The 23,766-nt window shown below is 44.8% G+C and overlaps 1 protein-coding gene across 2 annotated transcripts in view; it reads left to right on the top strand.

Annotated features, from left to right (window-relative positions):
* Positions 1-47: 47 nt before the first annotated feature.
* Positions 48-23,766, top strand: part of LOC144581732 (spermidine synthase-like) — a 49,395-nt gene continuing 25,676 nt past the window's right edge. Inside the window, exons 1-2 of one of the 2 annotated variants that reach the window (XM_078366433.1) lie at positions 48-228; positions 15,818-15,926. The gene's annotated coding sequence lies outside the window, so the exon portion shown is untranslated. The remainder of the gene's footprint in view (positions 229-15,817; positions 15,927-23,766) is intronic. The other variant, XM_078366434.1, reaches the window with a different exon arrangement.

Below are 23,766 nucleotides of genomic sequence, written 5' to 3' on the forward strand. Positions count from 1 at the left end.
GGGGCACGTCGTCTATGTGACCTTTGCCCTCTTATTCTTCCGGCCTCAAGAATACTGCGACAATAGAGAGCGCCACTGCTCCTACTGTCGTTGCGATAGCGCTATCGTGTGTTGGGAGGTCGCGCGGCATGCCGAGGGCTCACTGGAGGCTGTACCGTGTGAAGGCGTCTGTGGCCTGAGGTGCAGGCGTCTGGTTACCTGTGGTTTCTACGGCTGTGACGTCAGGAAGTAAGTTTCAGTAGAACTAGACGCCCACTCAACATCCTTCAAAGCTGAACTCACCGTCTAACCCCCACATCTGCTTCTTCTCGAGAGCATTGGCTTTGGAGTCAGTGGATCTGATTCAAATGCGGTTTCAACAGGGCTTTGCTTGCGACCTCTCCATGCTTGTTTCCTCTTACGTAAAAGGGGGGGGGGGTGATAAAACAGTCGACCTCAGGAGGTTTCGTAGGGTTAAATGAGTATCACTCCAGAGACCCTAGCAACGTTCTGCTTGTTAATGTTGGTGCTGGTTTATCTCAGGTATTGTTGCTTTGTGAACATTCACCAAGCTCTACGCTTATTTGTGTCCTTTTCTATAGGTCTGTTATACATTGACTAAAAGGTTTTTTTAAAGTGGAGTGCCAGCAAACTCGGTGGCTCACACCCAGCACTTTGAGAGGCTAAGGCAGGAGAATCAACTGAAGCCAGGAATTGGAGAATAGCCTAAGCCACACAGCCAGACCCCGTCTCTACAAGAAAATTTTAAAATTAGCAGGGCGTTGACCAAGTGCGGTGGCTTACCACTGTAATCCCAGCACTTTGGGAGGCTGAGGTGGGCAGATCGCCTGAGCTCAGGAGTTCGAGACCAGCCTGGCCAACATGGTGAAATCCTGTCTCTACTGAAAATACAAAAATTTAGCTAGGCGTGGTGGCGGGCGCCTGTAGGCCCAGCTACTCGGGAGGCTGAGAGGCACAAGAATCTGAGCCCGGGAAGCAGAGGTTGCGTGAGCCAAGATTAAACCACTGCACTCCAGCCTTGGCAACAAGAACGAAACTCTGTCTAAAAAAACAGAACAACCGGGTTTATGTGGGATTACGTGGCTCACGCCTGTAATCCCAGCACTTTGGGAGGCCGAGGCAGGCAGATCACCTGAGGTCAGGAGTTTGAGACCAGCCTGGCCGACATGGTGAAACCCGGTCTCTACTAAAAATACAAAAATTAGCCGGGCATCTTGGCAGACACCTGTAATCCAAGCTACTCAGGAGGCTGAGGCAAGAGAATCACTTGAACCCGGGAGGCCGAGGTTGCAGTGAGCCAAGATGGCACCATTGCCCTCCAGCCTGGGCAACAAGAGCAAAACTCCATCTCAAAAAAAAAAAAAAAAGAAGTGAAATCTCCAAATTGTTCCATTTTTGCAACTAATCCAACCCCCCCCCCACACACACACACACACAATCCTTTTTTAACTGTAGGGGTTAACAGAGCACATTCCGGCAATATGTCGCTGGCTAGCTGAAGTGTGCAGCCCTTGGAAAGCATCTGACCCATAAAGTCTTGGTACTCAGCCAGGGATGTGTTGAGTTCCCTTCTCTAACTTCCCCTCTGGCAGAAAACCTTGTGGCCAAGCCAGAAACCAATCCTCACTCACAAGGCCCCCAGCAAGCTTTTAAACTTACAATCCCTTCCAGTCCTGCTAGCCCCCATCCCCTAACTCCTACTACGCCCACTCCCTAAAACAACCTTCCTAAACCGCTACAGAGGCCTGAAATCTTTTAATAATTCCATAAATCTCACTTGCCTAGAGGATAAATTCAGTCTTAGTTCCATAATAGCATGAATGTACTTAACACTACTGAACAGTACACTTAGAAGAGATTAAGGTGGCCCTGCCAGGTGCCTCAGGCCTGTAGTTCAGGCATTTGGAAGGCTGAGGCAGGAGGATGACTTGAAGCTAGGAGTTGGCTCCAGCCTGGGCAACATAGTGAGACTCCATCTCTTTTTTAAAAATTTTTAAATTTAAATTTGTGGTGGCTCACATCTGTAATTCCAGCACTGTAGGAGGCCAAGGCAGGAGGATTGCTTGAGCTCAGGAGTTTGATACCAGTCTGGGCAACATTGCAAGACCTCATCTCAACTAAAAATTGAAAATAAAAGCCTGGCGTTATGCCAAATGCCTGTAGTCCCAGCTACTCAGAAGGCTGAGGTGGGAGGATCCCCAACACATTGGGAGGCCAAGGCAGATGGGTCACTTGAGGCCAGAATTCAAGACCAGCCTGGACAACATGGTGAAACGCCAGCTCTATGAAACATACAAAAATTAGCTGGGCTTGGTGGTGCGCATCTGTAGTCCCAGCTACTTGGGAGGCTGAGGCACCAAAATCACTTGAACCTGGGAGGTAGAGGCTTCAGTGAACCAAAATCATGCCGTTGCACTCCAGCCTGGGTGACAGAGTGAGACTCTGTCTCAAAAAAAAAAAAAAAGAAATGTTATAGGTCCCCCAGTCTGCCTACTCCAGAATAAAAACCAAACTTACCTTCTTCCTGGTCTGATTCCTCTTTCTGCCCAAGAGTGAAAGCCACAGGGAGAGGCCTTAATGAAGTCAGCTGTATCTAATTCAGTTCAGCAGCACCAACTCCTAAGGGACTTGCCAGAGGTCTACATTTCAATCCTAAACTTTGTTTTGTAGTAAAAGCTTTTAAAAAATGTCTATTAATATTTTCCTGGCCCTGTTACATTAAATGGTGCAATCAGCAGTTTTAATTTCATTGTGTTGATTAAAAGATCGGGGCTGTGAAATGAGTTTTTTGGGTCTCAACCGTCATTTAATACTTTCAGATAGAATAAAATGGAACAGGCCAGGCACAATGGTACACACCTATAATCCCAGCACTTTGGGAGGCTGAGATGGGTGAATGCTTTGAGCTCAGGAGTTGGAGACCAGCCTGGGCAACATGGGAAAACCTTGTCTCTACAAAAAATTACGTGTGGTGGTGACTTGTGGTCCTAGCTACTTAGGAGGCTAGGTGGGAGGATCACTTGAGCCTAAGAGTTTGAGGCAGCAGTGAGCCGTGATGGTACCACTGAGTGAGACCCTGTCTCAGAAAAAAAAGAATAAAATGGAACAGATAAATGTCAGAATACATCAAACCTAGTAAGGTGTCAATATTGTTTCAATGGTTGGCTGGGTGCAGTGGGTCACACCTGTAATCCCAGCACTTTGGGAGGCTCACCTGAGGTGGATCACCTGAGGTTGGGAGTTCGAGACCATCCTGACCAACATGGAGAAATGCTATCTCCACTAAAAATACAAAATTAGCCAGGCATGGTGGGCACATGCCTGTAATCCCACCTACTCAGGAGGCTGAGGCAGGAGAATCACTTGAACCTGGGAGGGGGAAGTTTTGGTGAGACAAGATCTTGCCATTGCACTCCAGCCTGGGCAACAAGAGGGAAATTTTGTCTCAAACAACAGCAACAAAAATATTGTTTCACTGGCTGGGCGCAATAGTTCATGCTTGTAATCCCAGCACTTTGGGAAGCCGAGCGGGTGGATCATCTGAGCTCAGGAGTTCAAGACCAGCCTGACCAACATGGTGAAACCTGGTCTCTACTAAAAATATTAAATTAGCTAGGTGTGGTGGCCAGAGCCTGTAATCCCAGCTACTCAGGATGCTGAGACAGGAGATCCCTTGAACCTGGGAGGCAGAGGTTACAGTGAGTGGATCAAGATCACACCACTGCACTCTAGCCTGGGCAACAAGAGTGAAACTTTGTCTCAAAAAGTATATATATATTCATATATGTATATGTATATATGTGTGTGTGTGTGTGTGTGTGTGTGTGTGTGTATGCATATATATATGGTTTCATTAATTTTATTTTCATCTGTGACTAATCTATTAAATCCACCCAATGAGTTGGGCACAGTGGCTCATGCCTGCAATCTCAGAACTTTGGGGGGCCAAGGCAAGCAGACCACCTGAGGTCAGAAGTTCAAGACCAGACTGGTCAACATGGTGAAACCCTGTCTTTACTGAAAATGCAAAAATTAGGTAAGCATGGTGGTATGCATCTGTAATCCCAGCTACTCGGGAGGCTGAGGCAGGAGAATCACTTGAATCTGAGGCGGAGGTTGCAGTGAGCTGAGATTGCACCACTGCACTCCAACCTGAGCGAAAAGAGTGAAACTTCGGCCGGGCGCGGTGGCTCAAGCCTGTAATCCCAGCACTTTGGGAGGCCGAGGTAGGTGGATCGCGAGGTCAAGAGATCGAGACCATCCTGATCAACATGGTGAAACCCCGTCTCTACTAAAAATACAAAAAAAATTAGCTGGGCATGGTGGCGCGTGCCTGTAATCCCAGCTACTCAGGAGGCTGAGGCGGGAGAATTGCCTGAACCCAGGAGGCGAAGGTTGCGGTGAGCCAAGATCGTGCCATTGCACTCCTGCCTGGGTCACAAGAGCGAAACTCCGTCTCAAAAAAAAAAAAAAGAGTGAAACTCCATCTCAAAAATAAATAAATAAATCCACCCAGTGATTTTTAAATTTTGATTATATTTTATTTCTAGAAATTCCATTTGTTTTTGTTTTGTTTTGTTTTGTTTTTTGAGATGGAGTTTCGCCCTTTTTGCCCAAGCCAGAGTGCAATGGCACAATATTGGTTCCTGCATCCTCTGCCTCCTGGGTTCAAGTAATTCTCGTGCCTCAGCTTCCCAAGTAGCTGGGACTATAGGCACCCGTCACGACACCCAGATAATTTTTTTTTTCGTAGAAACGGGGTTTCACCATGTTGGCCAAGCTGGTCTTATACCCCTGACCTCATGCAGTCCACCCACCTCGGCCTCCCAAATTGCTAGGATTACAGGTGTGAACCACTGTACCCAGCCTTTTTTATTTTTTTAATTGTTGTATTTTTAGTAGACACAGGGTTTCACCATGTTGGTCAGGCTGGTCTCAAACTAGTGATCTCATGATCCGCCTGCCTTGGCCTCCCAAAGTGCTGGATTACAGGCGTGAGCTGCTGTGCCCAGCATTTTTTTTTTAATCACAAATTTTTGTTCAGGATTTTTTTTTTTTTTGAGACGGAGTCTTGCTCTGTTGCTGCCCAGAGAGTGCAGTGGCACAATCTTGGCTCATTGCAACCTCTGTTTCCTGAGTTCAAGTGATTCTCCTGCCTCAGCCTCCCAAGTAGCTGGGATTACAGGTGTGTGCTGAGCCCTTTTTTTTTTTTTTTGAGACAGGTTCTTTTTTAAAAAAAATTAAATATTTAAATTATTTTTAAAAAACAAATTTTTTTCTTTTTTTTGAGACGGGGTTTCACCGTGTTGGTCAGACTGGTCTTGAACTCCTCACCTCAGGTAATCCAGCAGCCTCAGCCTCCCAAAGTGCTGGGATTACAGGCGTGAGCCACCTCGCCTGGCCCAGACAAGTTCTTACTCTGTTGCCCAGGCTGGAATGTAGTGGTGTGATGTTGGCTCACTGCAGCCTGGACCTCCTGAGAAGCCAAGCTGGGAGGATTGCTTGAGTCCAAGAGTTTGAGACCGGCCTAGGCAACATATTGAGACCCCATCTCTACAAAAAATAAAAAGATTAGCCAAGTGTGGTGACACCTACCTGTAGTCCTAGCCAGCCAAGAGACAGAGACAAGAGGATTTCTTCTTTTTTTTTTGAGACAGAGTTTCGATCTTGTTGTCCAGGCTGGAGTACAATGGCATAATCTCAGCTCACTGCAGCCTCCACCTCCTGGATTCAAGTAATTCTAAGGCAGGAGGATTTCTTGAGCCCAGGAGGTCAAGGCTACTGTGAGCCATGACTGTATCACTGCACTCCAGCCTGGGCCATAGAGGAAGACCCTTTCTCTTAAACAAATAAAATAAAATAAAAATAAAAAGATAAATTCAGTAAGTAAATGGTTTTTTGTGTGTTTTTTTTTTTTTTCTGAGCTGGAGTTTAACTCAGTCGCCCAGGCTGGAGTGCAGTGGTGCCATCTTAGCTCACTGCAACCTCTACCTCTTGGATTCAAGCGATTCTCCTGCCTCAGCCTCTCAAGTAGTGGGGATTACAGGCACCCACCACCATGCCTGGCTAATTTTTTGTATTTTAAGTAGGCAGGGTTTCACCATGTTGGCCAGGCTGGTCTCAAACTCCTGACCTGAGGTGATCCGCTTGCCTCGGCCTCCCAAAGTATGGGGATTACAGGCATGAGCCACCGCGCCTGGCTGTGAGTACATTTTTTTTACTATCCCTGTCTGATAGTTCCTGTATCCAAACTCTCCACCAATCTGTTTCTTTTTTTCTTTTCTTGTAGAGACAGGTCTCTCTATATTTCCCCGGCTGGTCTCGAATTTCTGGCCTCATGTCATCCTCCTTCCTCAGCCACCCAGAGTGCTGGGATTATAGGCGTGAGGCACTGCACTCAGTTCTATTGTCTATTTTTGTGCTGGTTCTCCCTCATGAAGTCTAGTTTCCTAGTTATCTTTTTTTTTTTTTTTTGAGACAGAGTCTCACCTGTCACCCAGGCTGCAGTGTGCAGTGGTGTGATCTTGGCTCACTGCAACCTCTGTCCCCCAGGTTCAAGTGATTCTCCTGCCTCAGCCTCCTGAGGCATGCACCACCACATCGGCTTATTTTTTTTATTTTTAGTAGAGTCAGGGTTTTACCATGTTGGCCAGGCTGATCTTGAACTCTTGGCCTCAAGTGATCTGCCCTTCTCAGCCTCCCAAAGTGCTGGGATTATAGGCGTGAGCCACTGCACCCGGCCTTGGTTTCCTCCCTGTCTTTCTGCACTGGTTATTGCATTTGAAGACTTATTTGTGGGAATAATTGGATGACTAGAATGAAGATACATTCTTCCAGAAAGAATATGCATAACCGCCTGTCAGACTCCCACACACTTTAAACCAAATTTGTGGCTTTAGACTTCCTGGACAACCCAGGAGGTTCAAATCCAGCTGTAATATCTTGTGGAAGCTGACCTACTCTGGATTCAACTATTCCTTTGATAATGTAGCCCTGCGAGGTCAGTTTAATGAAAGGAGGGTCTTCGTTAGACTCCTCATCTCCTGTGGACTGTAGGATTTGAATTTCTGTACTTGTCACCCAGAATCGCTGTATAAGTAAGTGTTCTAATTTCCTGGAAACAAGAAATATCTTCAGGGCAAAAGTACCTTGATAACTGTTTATCTTATATTCCTATTTCTTTCTTTTCTTTTTTTTTCTTTTTTTGAGACAGGGTCTTGCTCTGGCTGGAGTACAGTGGCACACTCACAGAGGATTGACTGGATTCCAGGTGCTGTAGAATATCTTACCGAGCATGCCAAACACGTTAAAGGTGTGGCAAATTTCTTAAAGTCCAAAGATAATCTTCAGAGTTATATAATGGAGATGATGTATTTGAAAATAAAGGCTGGGCACAGTGGCTCACGCCTGTAATTCTAGCACTTTGGGAGGCTGAGATGGGTAGATCACTTGAGCCCAACAATTTGAGATCAGCCTGGGCAGTATAGGGAAACTCTATCTATACAAAAATTAGCCAGGCATGATGGCACATGCCTGTAACCCCAGCTACTTGGGAGGCTGAGGTGGGAGGATCACTTGAGCCCAGGAAGTGGAGGTTTCAGTGAACCATATTCACACCACTGCACCCCAGCCTGGGCAACAGAGTGAGACTGTGAGAAAGAAAGAGAGGGAAAAAAAGAGAGAGGAAAAGAAAAAGAGAAAAACAAAGAAAGGAAGGAAAGAAAGAAAGAGAGAGAAAGAAAGAGGAAAAAGAAAAGGAAAGGAGAAGAAAGGGCCGGGCATAGTGGCTCACACCTATAGTCCCAGCACTTTGGGAGGCCAAGGCAGGTGAATCACAAGGTCAGGAATTTGAGACCAGCCTGGCCAACATAGTGAACCCTCGTCTCTAAAAAAACTTAAAAATTTAAAAATTTAAAAAAAAAAAAAAGGAAAGAAATGAGGAAAAGAAAATGAGAAAAAGTTTATGAAAGGACATTTAAACATTTAGGCCAGGCACAGTGGCTCATGAAAGAAAGAAGGAGAGAGAGAGAGAAAAGAAAAAGAAAGAAAAGAAAATGAGAAAAATTTTGTAAAAGGACTTTAAAACACAGGCTGGGCATGGTGGCTCATGCCTGTAATTGCAGCACTTTGAGAGACCAAGGCAAGATGATTGCTTGAGGTAAAGAGTTTCAGACTAGCCTGGCGAAATAATGAAACCCGGTCTCTACTAAAAATAAAAAAATTACCTGGGCATGGTGGTGGCTGCCTGTAATCCCAGCTACTTGGGATGTTGAGGCAGGAGAATCACTTGAACCTGGGAGGCAGAGGTTGCAGTGAGCTGAAATTGTGCCACTGCACTCCAGCCTGTGTGACAGAGTGAGACTCCCTTTCAAAAGAATAAAAAATAAAAATTAATAAATAAATCAAATATTAAAGGCAGCACATTTTAGTGGAAAGAACATGGATTTTGAAGTCAAATCTGATTGTAAATCACTGTTCTCTCACCTCCTGTGTGACTGTGTATTGTCTTTGTTTTCTCACAAGTAAGTGGGAATAATACCTGCCTTTTATGGTTATTGTAAGATTTGAATGACACAATGGACATTAGAAGCATAGCACAGGGCTTAGCACATACAGTCATGTGTCACTTAAAGATGTTAGATATATTTTTAAAATGTGTTGGTAAGTGATTTTATCATTGTTTGAGCATCATAGAATGTATTTACACAAACCTAGCTGTTGTAGCCTACTGCACACTCAGGCTGTGTGGTGTAGCCTACTTTTTCTAGGCTACACACCTGTACAGCATGGTACTATACTGAATACTGTAGGCAACTGTACCAAGATGGTAAGGATGTGTGCATCTAAACATATCTAAACACAGAAAAGGTACAGTAAATATACAAAATTGTCCAGGCACAGTGGCTCCTGCCTGTAATCCCAGCACTTTGGGAGACTGAGGTGAGCACAGCCTTGAGGTGAGGAGTTTGAGACCAGCCTGGCCAACATGGTGAAACCCTGTCTCTACTAAAAATACAAAATTAGCCAGGCATAGTGGGCATGCACCTGTAGTTCCACCTACTCAGGAGGCTGAAGCAGGAGAATCGGTTGAACCCAGGAGAGACAGGTCACGGTGAGCTGAGATTGCACTGCTGCATTCCAGCCTAGGTGACAGAGTAGAACTTCATCTCAAAACAAAAACAAAAGCATAACAGTACTATGGCCAGGTACAGTAGCTCACGCCTGTAATCCCCGCACTTTGGGAAGCTGAGATAAGCAGAGCACCTGAGGTCGGGAGTTGGAGACCAGCCTGGCCAACATTGTGAAACTTCGTCTCTATAAAAAATACAAAAATTGGCCTGGCGTGGTAGCTCATGGCTGTTATCCTAGCATTTTGGGAGGCCAAGGCAAGTGGATCACCTGAGGTCAAGAGTTGGAGACCAACCTGGCCAACATGGTGAAACGTCGTCTCCACTAAACATACAAAAATTAGCCAGGTATGGTGGTGGGAGCCTGTAATCTCAGCTACTTAGTAGGTTGAGGCAGGAAAATCGCTTGAATCCAGGAGGCAGAGGTTGCAGTGAGCCGAGATCGTGCCATTGCACTCCAGCCTGGGTAACAATAGCGAAACTCCATCTCAAAAAATAATAATAATAAAATAAAATAAATAAATAAAGATACAAAGGAGGCTGCGTGCGATGGCTAACACCTGTAATCTCAGCATTTTGGGAGGCCAAGGTGGAAGGGTCACCTGAGGTCAGGAGTTTGAGACCAGGCTTGCCAGCACAGTGAAACCCTGTCTCTACTAAAAATAGAAAAATTAGCCAGGCATGGTGGTGTGTGCCTATAATCCCAGCTACTCAGGGAGCTGAGGCAGGAGAATCGCTTGAACTTGAACTTGGGAGGCAGAGGTTGCAGTGAGCCAAGATCATGCCACTGCACTCCAGCCTGGGCAACAAAGTGAGACTCTGTCTTAAAAAAAAAAAGTTTTTAGCCAGGCACGGTGGCTCATGCCTGTAATCCCAGCACTTTGGGAGGCCGAGGCGGGTAGATCACGAGGTTAAGAAATCGAGACCATCCTGGTCAACATGGTGAAACCCCGTCTCTACTAAAAATACAAAAAATTAGCTGGTCATGGTGGCGCATGCCTGTAATCCCAGCTACTTGGGAGGCTGAGGCAGGAGAATTGCCTGAACCCAGGAGGCGGAGGTTGCGGTGAGCCGAGATTGCGCCATTGCACTCCAGCCTGGGTAACAAGAGCGAAATTCCGTCTCAAAAAAAAAAAAAAAAATTATAGTAGACATTCAATAACTTTAACTTTCCTTTTCTCTGTTCCCAAAAATAAGTATCAGATTTATTATCTAGCTTTCTCTCCACTGCCCACTGACATTTATGTCAACATCTCCCTGTCTTCAACATTGTGATAACTTTATGTCAAGTGTTACTCTTGTTGGAGTCATCTCCCCTCCCTACCTCCCCTGCAGAGTTTATTGTGATTGCCAGATAGGAAAAAGGAACTTGTTCCAGGATATAAAGCAAGAAAATTGAGAACGAAAGCTGAGATTAAATCTGTACATGGTGATATTAGTGTCATTATAAAAGTACAGAGGTACAACGAAACTGAATTCCTTAATACCATTGCTGTTCCTAAGAACAGCACATGTCCAGGGCAGGGGACTCCCTTTTCTTCACTATCCACACTGCCATTGTTGTTGCTATTTTAACATGGGAATTGAAACCACTTTACTCTGCCAGGCACAGTGGCTCACGCCTATAATTCCAGCACTTTGGGAGGCTGAGGCAGGTGGATCACCTTAGGTCAGGAGTTCCAGACCCACCTGGCCAACATGGTGAAACCCCATCTCTACTAAAAACACAAAAAATTAGCTGGGCATGGTGGTGCATGCCTGTAATCCCAGCTACTTGGGATGCTGAGGCAGGAGAATCGCTTGAATCCAGGAGGCAGAGCTTGCAGTGAACTGAGATTGTGCTACTGCACTCCAGTATTGGTGATAGAGAAAGACTCCATCTCAGGAAAAAAAAAAACCACTTTACTCATACTTAAAAGCACAAGTACTGGAACTTTCCTTCTGGTCAGCAACATTTCCCAAATTGAAAATCTAGGGCTAGAGTCTAGTACAGTCACTACTTGATATCAGGTAGGTCTAGGTTCAATCCCACCTTATCACGTAGCAGTTTTTTGTTGTTGTCATTTTTGTTTTTAAATTTTACTTTAGGTTCAGGGGTACATGTGCAGGTTCATTATATAGGTAAACTCGTGTCATGGGGGTTTGTTATATAGATTATTTTCTTGCCCAGGTACTAAGCCTAGTACCCACTAGCTATTTTTTCTGATCCTCTCCTTTCTTCCACCCTGTACCCTTCATTCTCAAGCAGGCCCCAGTGTCTGTTATTCCCCTCTTTGTGCCCATGTATTCTCATCATTTAGCTCTCACTTACACACTTCTAAGTGAGACCGTAGTATTTGGTTTTCTCTTTCTTTCTTTTCTCTCTCTCTCTCTTTCTTTCTTTCTTTCTGTCTTGCTTTGTTAACCCAGGCTGGAGTGCAGCAGCACAATCTTGGCTCACTGTAACCTCTGCCTCCTGGGTTCAAGCCATTCTCCTGTTTCAGCCTCTGCAGTAGCTGGGATTACAGGCGTACACCATGTCCAGCTAATTTTTGTATTTTTAGTGGAGATGGGGTTTCACCATGTTAGCCAGGCTGATCTTGAACTCCTGACCCCATGCTCCACCCACCTCAGCCTCCCAAAGTGCTGGGATCACTGGCATGAGCCACTGCGCCCAGCCAGTATTTGGTTTTCTGTTCCTGTGTTAGTTTACCATGGATAATGGCCTCTAGCTCCATCCATGTTCCTGCAGAAGATATGATCTTGTCCTTTTTTATGGCTGCATAGTATTCCATGGTATGTACATAATACATTTTCCTTGTCCAGTTTGCCATTGATGGGCATTTAGGTTGATTCCATGTCTTTGCTATTATCACATAGCAGTCTGACTTCAGAAAAATAAATTTTTTTTGAGACGGAGTCTCCCAGTGTCACCCAGGCTGGAGTGCAGTGGCATGATCTCCGGTCACTGCAACCTCTACCTCCCAGGTTCAAGTGATTCTCCTGCCTCAGCCTCCTGAGTAGCTGGGATTACAGGTGACTGCCACCACACCCAGCTAATTTTAAAAAATATTTTTAGTAGAGATGGGGTTTCACTATGTTGGCCATGCTGGTCTTGAACATCTGACCTTGTGATCTGCCTGCCTCAGCCTCCCAAAGTGCTGGGATTACAGATGTGACCACCATGCCTGGCCCAGAAAATTTTTTAATCTTTCTAAACTTGTTTTATCATTACTATATTAGTTCAGTTCAGGGCTGCCATGTTGTACAACTCCAAAGAGAGCCACTAACATAGATTGCACAGGGAGTTACACAACAACTTGGTTTAGAAGCTATAACAGAGACTTAAATAACAGTGGCATAAACTAGGTAGAATTTGGCTGGGCACCATGGCTCACGCCTCTAATCCCAGCCCTTTGGGAGGCCAAGGTGGGTGGATCACGAGGTCAGGAACTCCAGACCAGTCTGGCCAACATGGTGAAACCTTGTCTCTACTAAAAATACAAAAATCAGCTGGGCATGGTGGTGGGTGTTTGTAATCCCAACTACTTAGGAGGCTGAGGCAGGAGAATCGCTTGAATCCTGGAGGTGAAGGTTACAGTGAGCTGAGATCGTGCCATTGCACTCCAGCCTGGACGACAAGTCATCTCAAAAAACAAACAAACAAACAAGCAAACAAACAAAAAACACAAGGTAGAAGTTATTTCTCACTTATGTGACAGTCCAAGTGGATGCAGTCCAGGGCTTATGGTGTGTAGGCTCCATAGTGGTTACCTAGAGGTCAGTGATTTTTCCAGTCTTATTATTCTGTCATCCATATGTGCTCTCAGCCATGTGATCTAGAATGAAAATTCAACATTTAGGCTGGGCATGCAGTGACTCATACCTGTAATCCTAGCACTTTGGGAGGCCAAGGCAGGAGGATCACTTGAGCCCCAGAGTTCAAGGCTGGAGGGAGCTGTGATTACAGCATTGCACTCCAGCCTGGGTGACTTGTCTCTAAAAAATAGAAAAGTCAATATTTAGTCCAGCAGAGAGAGGGAAAAACAAAGAGGAGGGCACATTGCTTTCCTTACACAATACCATCCAAAAATTACATTAATTCTGCTCATGTCGCTTTCCTGTGTCCCTAGCTTTGAGATAGGCTGAGAAATGTAATAAGAAAACTTAGCATAAGAGCCATGAGCCCACCAAAAATTCTGTAACTTTCCAAGAAGGGAAGACCAGATATTAGGAACAATTATTCTCTATCTCCCTTGCTTATAAGGTTTTTGTGAAAATTAAATGCATAACAAAATATCCGGCACAAAGTAGATGCTCAAAAATAGTTGCTTCCTTTCTTTCCCCCCCCATTCTTCTTACCCTTACCCTTTTACCAAAAAAGACAACATATTTCTAACTGTTGCTGATTAACAATCCATTTACAACAAATCAATAACAATTGTATAGAGTGAATCTTTTTCTTTCTTTTTTTTTTTTTAATTGAGTCTTGCTCTGTTGCCCAGGCTGGAGTGCAGTGGCACAATCTTGGCTGACTGCAACCTCAGGCACCTGGGTTCAAGGGATTCTCGTGCCTCAGGCTCCCAAGTAGCTGGGACTATAGGCATGCGTCACCACACCTAGCTAATTTTTTTTGTATTTTTAGTAGAGATGGAGTTTTTTGCCCTTTTGGCTAGGCTGGTCTCAAACTCCTGACCTCAGGTGATCCACCTGCCTCAGCCTCCCAAAGGGCTGAGATTACAGCTGTGAGCCACTGTGCCTGGCCAATTTTTTTTTTCTTAACTGGTTAATCGCAAAGTTCATACATCTATAAAACTGTGGAATACAGGCTGGTGTGGTGGCTCATGCCTGTAATCCCAGCACAATGGGAGGCTGAGGCAGGCGAATCACCTGATGTCAGGAGTTCAATACCAGCCTGACCAACATGGAGAAACCCCGCCTCTACTAAAAATGCAAGATTAGGCATGGTGGCACATGCCTGTAATCCCAGCTACCTGGGAGGCTGAGGTAGGAGAATTGCTTGAACTTGGGAGGTGGCAGTTGTAGTGAGCCAAGATCTCACCATTGCACTCCAGTCTGGGCGACAAGAGTGAAACTTTGTCTCAAAACAAAACAAAATAAAACCCCAAACTGTGGAATACTATAATAAATGCATGAAAGATTCTGAATACAAACCAAAAATAAAATTATAAGCCCCCAATCAACTGAATGGACTCCTCTTCTTGGGCAAGAGCATTCCAGAGTAAACCTAAAACACCAGTTCAGGCCATGATGGGAAGTGGGGGTCGGACATGCCCCATGATACCCTCTTCCCCTTGGAATTCAGGTGCAACTGACCAGCATTAACATTGACAGAGACCTTAAGACTGACAACGCCGACTCTTAAAGCAAATATCAATAAGATACCAGCACGACAGATAGTAGGTCCTGAAAGAAATAAAAGTATTCTATCCCAAAGTATATATTTTTCGGGGGATGCTGGGGATTGGAAGGGGAGACAGGGTACCACTCTATTGCCCAGGCTGGGGTGTGACATGATCTCGGCTCACTGCAGCCTCAACCATCCTGGCTCAAGCAATCCTCCCACCTCAGCTTCTCAAGTAGCTGGGACTACAGGCATGTGCCACCATGTCTGGCTAATTTTTTGATATTTTTTGCAGAGACAGTGTTTCTCCATGTTGCCCAGGCTGGTCTCAAACTCCTGGGCTCAAGCAGTTTGTCCACCTCACCCTCCCAAAGTTTTGGGATTACAGACATGAGCCATCATGCCTGGCCCCAAAATATATTTCTTTGAAATATTTTGAAATGACCCTGTCAAGCTGTCTCTTTTTGCGGGTGGGGGCGCGGGATACTGAGTCTCGCTGTGTCACCAGGCTGCAGTGCAGTGGCGCAATCTCGGCTCACTACAACCTCTGCCTTCCGGGTTCAAGAAACTCTCCTTTCTCAGCCCCCTGAGTAGCTGGTACTGCAGGCGCATGCCGCCATGCCCAGCTAATTTTTTGTATTTTAGTAGAGAAGATGTTTCACCAAGTTGCCCAGGCTGGTCTCAAACTCGTGAGCTCAGGCAATCCACCAGCCTCAGCCTCTCAAAGTGCTAGGATTACAGGCATGAGCCACTTCGCCTGGCCACCAGCAAAGCTGTCTCTTGTGGAGAAAATGTACATTCTGTGGAGAATTCCCTTCCTTTTCCAGGTCTTTTTCCTCATTCAGGAGAAAATTAACTAAATCTGGCACCTTTTCATGTCTGATAAGAAACATTTACAACCTATTCTCTCTGAAGCCTACTACCTGGAGGCTTCATCTGCCTAAGAACTTTGGTCTCCGAAACTCCTTATCTTAATGCAGACACGCCCTTCTATTGATTCTAGGTCTTTAGATAAACTCTTTCAAGCTATTACCAATCAGAAAATCTTTGAACTCATCTATGACCTGGAAGCCCCTCCACCGGACCCCACTTCAAGTTGTCCTGCCTTTCCTGACCAATGTACATCTTACATGTATTGATTGATGTCCTGTGTCCCCCTAAAACGTATAAAACCGAGTTGTAGCTTGACCACATTGGGCACAGTTTCTCGGGATCTCCAGGGCTGTGTTGTGGCCCGTGGTCACTCATATTTGGCTCAGAGTAAATCTCTTTTTTTTTTTTCTTTTTTTACAATATTTAGTAGCCGATCTGGTATCAAGAGTAAATCTCTTTAAACATTTTGCAGAGTTTGACTCTTTTCATCGACATGCAGAAATTAAAAGCTCGGAAAATAGAACAAGCAGTAAGAACCTTGAATATGCTGATTTCAATCAGAAGCTTGGTTTATAAGAAAGGTAAGATAATGGAATGGTAATATATGTGAGTGGTCCAGAAGACCCCAACATACTTAGAGGCCAAATGATGGTGAAAGTCACCTTGATCTGTCACTTCCTCTAGATTAAAGGGAAGAAAGGATCTTGTTTTGGGAGGGAATTCAGTCTGGTCCTGGAGTGGAAATATTTTTTACTAAGGACAGAATAGTGACCTCAAGGGTCAGAAGTAGAGAAAGGTACTTTTGACAAAATGAGTTGAAAAAGGATAATTTTAAAGAAAATGAATTCATTCACTCATTTATATATTCATTCATTAGTGCTAGGTACTGTAATTTGCGGGTGAGAGAGCAGGCTCTATCTTCAGGGATCTCGTGGTCTGGAAGTAAGGATATTGAGGAATGTGGGTCTGTTTACTTGCACACTACCATATGTATGGATTGTACTTAGTGATAGCTTCACATGGTATACCAAAACAGCAGTGCCCTGTCCTGTACATACTACCATGAAGTCCGTGTGTGGTCAAGTCAAATTACAATACTTTGAAAAGATTCACTCATTTTGTTTCAACTTTTTATTTTTTATTTTACTTATTTTATTAATTTTTTTTTTTTTTTTGAGACAGAGTCTTAGTGTATCGCCAGGCTGGAGTGCAGTAGCGCGATCTCCGCTCACTGCAACTTCCACCTCCCAGGTTCAAGCGATTCTCCTGCCCCAGTCTCCCCAGTAGCTGGGACTACAGGCACCTGCCACCCCGCCTGGCTGATTTTTGTATTTTTAGTAGAGGCGGGGTGTCACCATGTTGGCCAGATGGTCTGGATTTCTTGACCTAGTGATCCGCCTGCCTCAGCCTCCCAAAGTGCTGGGATTACAGGCATGAGCCACCACGCTTGGCCTATTTTATTTTATTTTGAGACAGGGTCTTGCTCTGTCGCCCAGGTTAGAGTGGAGTGGTGCCATCATGGCCCACTGCAGCCTCGACCTCCTGGGCTCAGGTGATTTTCCTGCCTCAGCTTCCTGGGTAGCTGGGACTGCAGGCATGCCCACTATGCCTGGCTAATTTTTTGTATTTTTTTGTAGAGACCAGGTTTCGCCATTACACCATATTGCCTAGGCTGGTAAACTTCTTTTTTTTTTTTTTTTTTTTTTTTTTTGAGATGGAACCTCGCTGTGTTGTGCAGACTGGAGTGCAACGGTGCGATTTCGACTCACTGCAGCCTCCGCCTTTCGGGTTCAAGCTATTCTCCTGCCTCAGCCTCCCGACTAGCTGGGACTATAGGCGCGCCGCCACGCCGGGCAAATTCTCTGTATTTTTCGTAGAGACAGTTTCACCATGTTGGCCAGGCTGGTCTTGAACTCCTGACCTCGTGATTCGCCCACCTCAGCCTCCCAGCCTTTTTTTTTTTGGCCAGAGTCTCTCTCTCTGTCCCCAGGCTAGAGTGCAGCGGAGGGATCTCGGCTCACTGCAACCTCCGACTCCCGGGTTCAAGCAATTCTCCTGCCTCAGCCTCCTCATTTGCTGGGATTATAGGCACCCACCACCACGTTCAGGAGAATTGCTTGAATTCAGGAGGTGGAGATTGCAGTGAGCCAAGACTGCGCCATTGCACTCCAGCCTGGGCGACAGAGGGAGACTCCATCTCAGAAAAATAAAAAATATATACTAACTAATCTATAATGCCAGGCTGGGTGCAGTGTCTCATGCCTGTAATCTAAGCACTTTGGGAGGCCGAGGCAGGCGGATCACCTGAGGCCAGGAATTCAAGACCAGCCGAGCCAACATGGTAAAACTCCATCTCTAGTAAAAATACAAAAATTAGCCAGGCATGGTGATGGGCGTCTATAATCCCAGCTACTTGGGAGGCTGAGACAGGAGAGCCAAGATTTAGCCACTGCACTCTAGCCTGAGCGACAGAGTGATATTCCATCTCGAATAAATAAATAAAATAATAAAATAAATAAGATAAACATAAAACCTATAGAAAACAAAAATTTAGGCTGGGTGTGGTGATTCACACCTGTAATTTCAGCCCTTTGGGAGGCTGAACTGGGCGGATCACCAGGTCAGGAGTTCCAGACCAGCCTGGCCAACATGGTGAAACCCCATCTCTACTAAAAATAAAAGGTGAGCATGGTGGCAGGTGCCTGTAATCTCAGCTATTTGGGAAGCTGAGGCAGGAGAATCGCTTGAACCCAAGAGGGGAAGATTGCAGTGAACTGAGATCATGGCATTGCACTCTAGCCTGGGCAACAGAGCAAGACGCTGCCTAAAATAAAAAAATTTTTTTAAAAATTAAATGGCAGATGTAAAAATCTAATCCAATAACACTGCATGCGAATGTGTGAATAAATTAACCAATCCAATTAAAAGGCAGAGATTGGCCAGGTGTGGCGGCTCACACCTATAATCCCAGCACTGTGGGAGGCCAAGGTGGGTGGATCAGTTGAGCCCAGGAGTTCAAGAGCAGCCTGCACAACATGGCAAAACCCTGTCTCTACTAAAACTACAAAAAAATTAGCTGGATGTGGTGACATATGCCTGTGGTCCCAGCTACTGAGGAAGCTGAGGTGGGAGGATTGCTTGAGCTCAGCAGATGGAGGTTGTAGTGAGCCAAAATTGTGCCACTGCACTCCATCCTGGGTGACAGTGAGATCCCATCTCAAAAGAAAAAGAAAAATTAATTGCGACTATGACTAAGTGGGATGTATCCCAAGAACATGAAATTGGTTTAATATCTGAAAATCAGTAAGGTAATACATCATATCAAACACATTGACAAAACTCAACATTCTTTTGTGTAAAAACCCCTAAACTGGGAATAGAAGAGAACTTCCCTAATTTAATAAAGACCATCTATGCAAATCCCACATTTAACAGTATACTTAATGGTAAAATATAGGATGACTCATCCCCTCACTGCACTCCAGCCTGGGCAGCAGAGCAAGACAACCTCAAAAAAAAAAAAAAAAAGGATGACTTTTTCCTAAGATCAGATAAAGGGAAATGGGGAGATGTTGGTCAAAGAGTACAAACTTTCAATTATGAAAGTGAATAAATTCTGGGGAGCTAATTTACAGCATCATGACTGTAGTTAATACCATATTCCACTTGAAATTTACTAACAGAGTAAGTTTTTTTTTGAGACAGAGCCTCGCACTGTCACCCAGGCTGGAGTGCAGTGGCATAATCTCCCCTCACTTCAACCTCTGCCTCCTGGGTTCAAGCTATTCTTCTGCCAGCATGGTGGCTCCTGCCTGTAATCCCAGCACTTTGGGAGGCTGAGGTGGGAGGATCATTTGAGTTCAACAGTTGGAGACCAATCTAGCCAAAATGGTGAAACCCATCTCTACTGAAAATACAAAAAATTAGCTGGGGGTGATGGTGTGTGCCTGTAATCCCAGCTATTCTGGAGGCTGAGGCATGAGAATTGCTTGAACCTTGGGAAGTGGAGGTTGCAGTGAGACGAGATCGCACCACTGTACTTCAGCCTGGGCAACAGACCCTGTCTCAAAAAAAGAAAGAAAGAAAGAAAAAATTAAAAATCCAGGATAGGCCGGGCGCGGTGGCTCAAGTCTGTAATCCCAGCACTTTGGGAGGCCAAGGAGGGTGAATCACAAGGTCAAGAGATTGAGACCATCCTGGTCAACATGGTGAAACCCCGTCTCTATTAAAAATACAAAAATTTAGCTGGGCATGGTGGCGCGTGCCTGTAAACCCTCAGGAGGCTGAGGCAGGAGAATTGACTGAACCCAGGAAGCGGAGGTTGCGGTGAGCCGAGATCGCACCATTGCACTCCAGCCTGGGTAACGAGCGAAACTCTGTCTCAAAAAAAAAAAAAGAAAAAAGAAAGAAATTCATGATTAAAACTTTAGAGTTCATAAACCACCACTGCCAAGCTTTTAGGACACAAAATCAATATACAAAAATCAACTATTTCTATACACTAGCAATGAACAATTAGAAAATAAAACTAAGGGCTGGTCCAAGTGCAGTAATGTTTACAACTAATTGATCACAACCAGTTACAGATTTCTTTGTTCCTTCTCCACTCCCACTGCTTCACTTGACTAGACCTAAATAAATAAATAAATAAGTAAAACTAAGAAATAATTCTAAGCTGGTCGCGGTGGCTCATGCCTGTAATCCCAGCACTTTGGGAGGCTGAGGCAGGCGGATCACCTGAGGTTGGGAGTTCGAGAGCAGCCTGACCAACATGGTGAAACCGTGTCTTAAAAAAAAAAAAAGAAAAGAAAAAGAAATAATTCTATTTACAGTAGCATAAAAAAGAATAAGATGCTTAGGAATAAATGAAGTGTAAAATATGTAGATAAACAGAAATAAACCCATGTGTATGTAATCAACTGATTTTTGATAAAGGTGACATGGCAATCTAATGGAAAAGAATAGTCTTTTCAGCAAATGGTGCTGGGACAGATTGACAGCCACCTGCAAAAGAATGAATTTGGACTCTTCACACCATATATAAAATTAACTCAAAAATGTATCAAAGACTTTTTTTTTTTGAGACATAGTTTTGCTCTTGTTGCCCAGTTTGGTGTATAATTAATGGCTTGGTCTTGGCTCACTGTAACCTCCATCTCCCAGGTTCAAGTGATTCTCCTACCTCAACTTCCCAAGTAGCTGGGATTACAGGTACCCACTACCATACCCAGCTGACTTTTACATTTTTAGTAGAGATGAGGTTTCACCATATTGGCCAGGTTGGTCTCAAACTCCTGACCTCAGGTGATCCGCCTGCCCTGGCCTCGCAAAGTGCTGGAATTACAGGTGTGAGCCATCACACCCAGCCAGATCAAAGACTTAAGTGTAAGAGCTAAAATTATAAAACACTTAGAAAAAAACAGGTAAATATTCTTGTTCTCTAAATGTGGCAATAGGGCCGGGTGTGGTGGCTCACACCTGTAATGCCAGCACTTTGAGAGGCCGAGACTGGTGAATTGCTTGAGGCCAGGAGTTCAACACCAGCCTGGCCAACAAGACAAAACATCGTCTCTACCAAAAAAATACAAAAATTAGCCAGGTGTGGTGGCAGGCACCTGTAGTACCAGCTACCTGAGGCAGGAGAATCGCTTGAATCAAGGAGGCGGAGGTTGCAGTGAGCCAAGATTGTGCCACTGCACTCCAGCCTGGGTGACAGAGGGAGATTCCATTTAAAAAAAAAAAGAAGAAAACCAAAAAATCGCTTCTCGGTCTTTTGGCTAAGATCAAGTGAAACCCCATCTCTACTAAAATACAAAAAATTACCCAGGCATGGCAGCATGCGCCTGTAGTCCCAGCTACTCAGGAGGCTGAGACAGGAGAATTGCTTGAATCTGGGAGGCAGAGGTTGCCACTGCACCAGCCTGGGTGACAGAGCAAGACTCCGTCTCCAGAAAAAAAAAAACACCCCAAAATAAAAAAATACAATAAATAAAAATGCAAAAAAAAAAAAATTAGGTGGGCATGATGTGGGTGCCTATACTCCCAGCTACTCAGGAGGCTGAGGCAGGAGAATCGATTTAACCCATGAGGCAGAGGTTGTGGTGAGGCAAGATTGTGCAACTGCACTCCAGCCTGGGCAACGGAGCAAGACTCTGTCTCAAAAAAAAAAAAAAGTAAAACATGGACTTCCAAAACAGGGGTTAAGAAGCTCAGTCACTTCTCACCATTGCCCATATAGACAATCTCCTTCCCTCCTCTTCCTGCTATGGAAGAGCAGGATTTGTATTAAAGACGCCAGACATTCCTTATCCATTTAACCTAGAATATTGTTTTCAAACTGCAGGTCAGACCTATTAGTGGGTCATGAAATCAAGTTCATGGATGTGAATCAATACTTATTTTTTGTTTGTTTTTGAGACAAGTTCTTGCTAAGCTGAAGTGTAGTAGCTATTCAAAACATCATTAAAGCTTATAGCACACTGTGGTCTCAAGCTCCTGGCCTCAAGTGATCCTCCCAACTTAGCCTCCAAAGTAGCTGGTACTACAAGCACACATCACTCAGCTACCACTTGTTTTAAAATCAAATAAATAGAAAACTGGGCCGGCCACGATGGCTCATGCCTGTAATCCCAGTACTTTGGGAGGCTGAGGTGGGGAACTCACCTGAGGTCAGGAGTTCAAGATCAGCCTGACCAACATGAAGAAATCCCATCTCTACTAAAAATACAAAATTAGCTGGGCACGGTGGCACATGTCTGTAATCCCAGCTACTCAGAAGGCTGAGGCAGGAGAATTGCTTGAATCTGGGAGGTGGAAGTTGCGGTGAGCCGAGATCACACCATTGCACTCCAGCCTGGACAACAAGCAAAACTCTGTCTCAAAAAAAGGAAGGAAGGAAGGAAGGAAGGAAGGAAGGAAGGAAGGAAGGAGGGAGGGAGGGAGGGAGGGAGGGAGGGAGGGAGGGAGGGAGGGAGGGAGGGAGGGAAGGAAGGAAGGAAGGAAGGAAGGAAGGAAAGAAACTATTGCATCCATGGGAAGTGCAATTGTCATTTTGTGAGCTTCTGTTTCAGTTTTTAAAAACATAACTATGCCGGGCGCAGTGGCTCAAGCCTGTAATCCCAGCACTTTGGGAGGCTGAGGCGGGTGGATCACGAGGTCAAGAGATCGAGACCATCCTCGTCAACATGGTGAAACCCCATCTCTACTAAAAATCAAAAAATTAGCTGGGCATGGTAGCGCATGCCTGTAATCCCAGCTACTAAGGAGGCTGAGGCGAGAGAATTGCCTGAACCCAGGAGGCGGAGGTTGCGGTGAGCTGAGATCATGCCATTGCACTCCAGCCTGGGTAACAAGAGTAAAACTCCGTCTCAAAAAAAAAAAATAAATAACTCTGTGTGTGTGTGTGTGTGTGTGTGTGTGTATGTGTGTTTAGATTACCATGTAAGATGTTTTTCTTATTGTGGTTTATGATCAGAGGTTTGAAAACCACTGCTACAGGTATATATTGAATGAAATCAATTAGCTAAAGTAGAGTTATCAAGGGAAAAAAATTGAGTCCTTATATTTTATTGTTTCTTTCACTTTAGAATTTGTATACTTAGAGTTTGTGAAAAAATAACCTCCCTTACAAAATTATTTTTGGTGCTTTCATTCAGGAATTTTGCACTATTTTATAGTTTACAGCTCTGTCAACACCTTTGACTTGGCCTGCCCTAGTAAAGACACAGATCTGCTAGTGAGCTTAGGTGCCTAGAAATAGTTATAGACAATTTAAGGGAAATTTAAGGAAATCCCAACAAAAGTAAAATTCAATTCAATTCAAAATGGAGTCTTGCTTTGTCACTTAGGCTGGAGTGCAGTGGAGCACAGTCTCAGCTCACTGCAACCTCCATCTCCTGTGTTCATGCAATTCTCCTGCCTCAGCCTCCTGAGTAGCTGAGATTACAGGCATGCATCACCATGCCAGGCTAATTTTTGTATTTTCAGTAGAGAGGGGTTTCACCATGTTTGCCAGGCTGGTCTCAAACTCCTGACCTCAAGTGATCTGCCCGCCTCTGCCTCCCAAAGCTGAGATTACAGGAGTGAGCCACTACACCTGGCCAATTTTACTGAGTATAAGTAGTTGACTCCCTGTCATTTATTCCACTCCAGATGACCAGTCTAAACCAATTCTGGTTATTCTACCATCCCCTTGCCAATAATTGGTTCTAGAGTGGAAGTGTGGCCAAGTGTGCAGGGTTCTTAGAAATACTTTCTCATTCCTAAGAGTACTTCTCTTTCTCTGCATGTTGGCATGGCTGAGTTACAAGGATTTCTGCAATAGGCTGCACATGGCGCCTTATGCTTGTAATCCCAGAACTTTGGGAGGCCAAGGCAGGTGGATCACCTGAGGTCAGGAGTTCAAGGCCATCCTGGCCAACA

The sequence above is a fragment of the Callithrix jacchus genome, chromosome 3 (assembly GCF_049354715.1).
Source record: "Callithrix jacchus isolate 240 chromosome 3, calJac240_pri, whole genome shotgun sequence".
Classification (NCBI taxonomy): domain Eukaryota; kingdom Metazoa; phylum Chordata; class Mammalia; order Primates; family Cebidae; genus Callithrix; species Callithrix jacchus.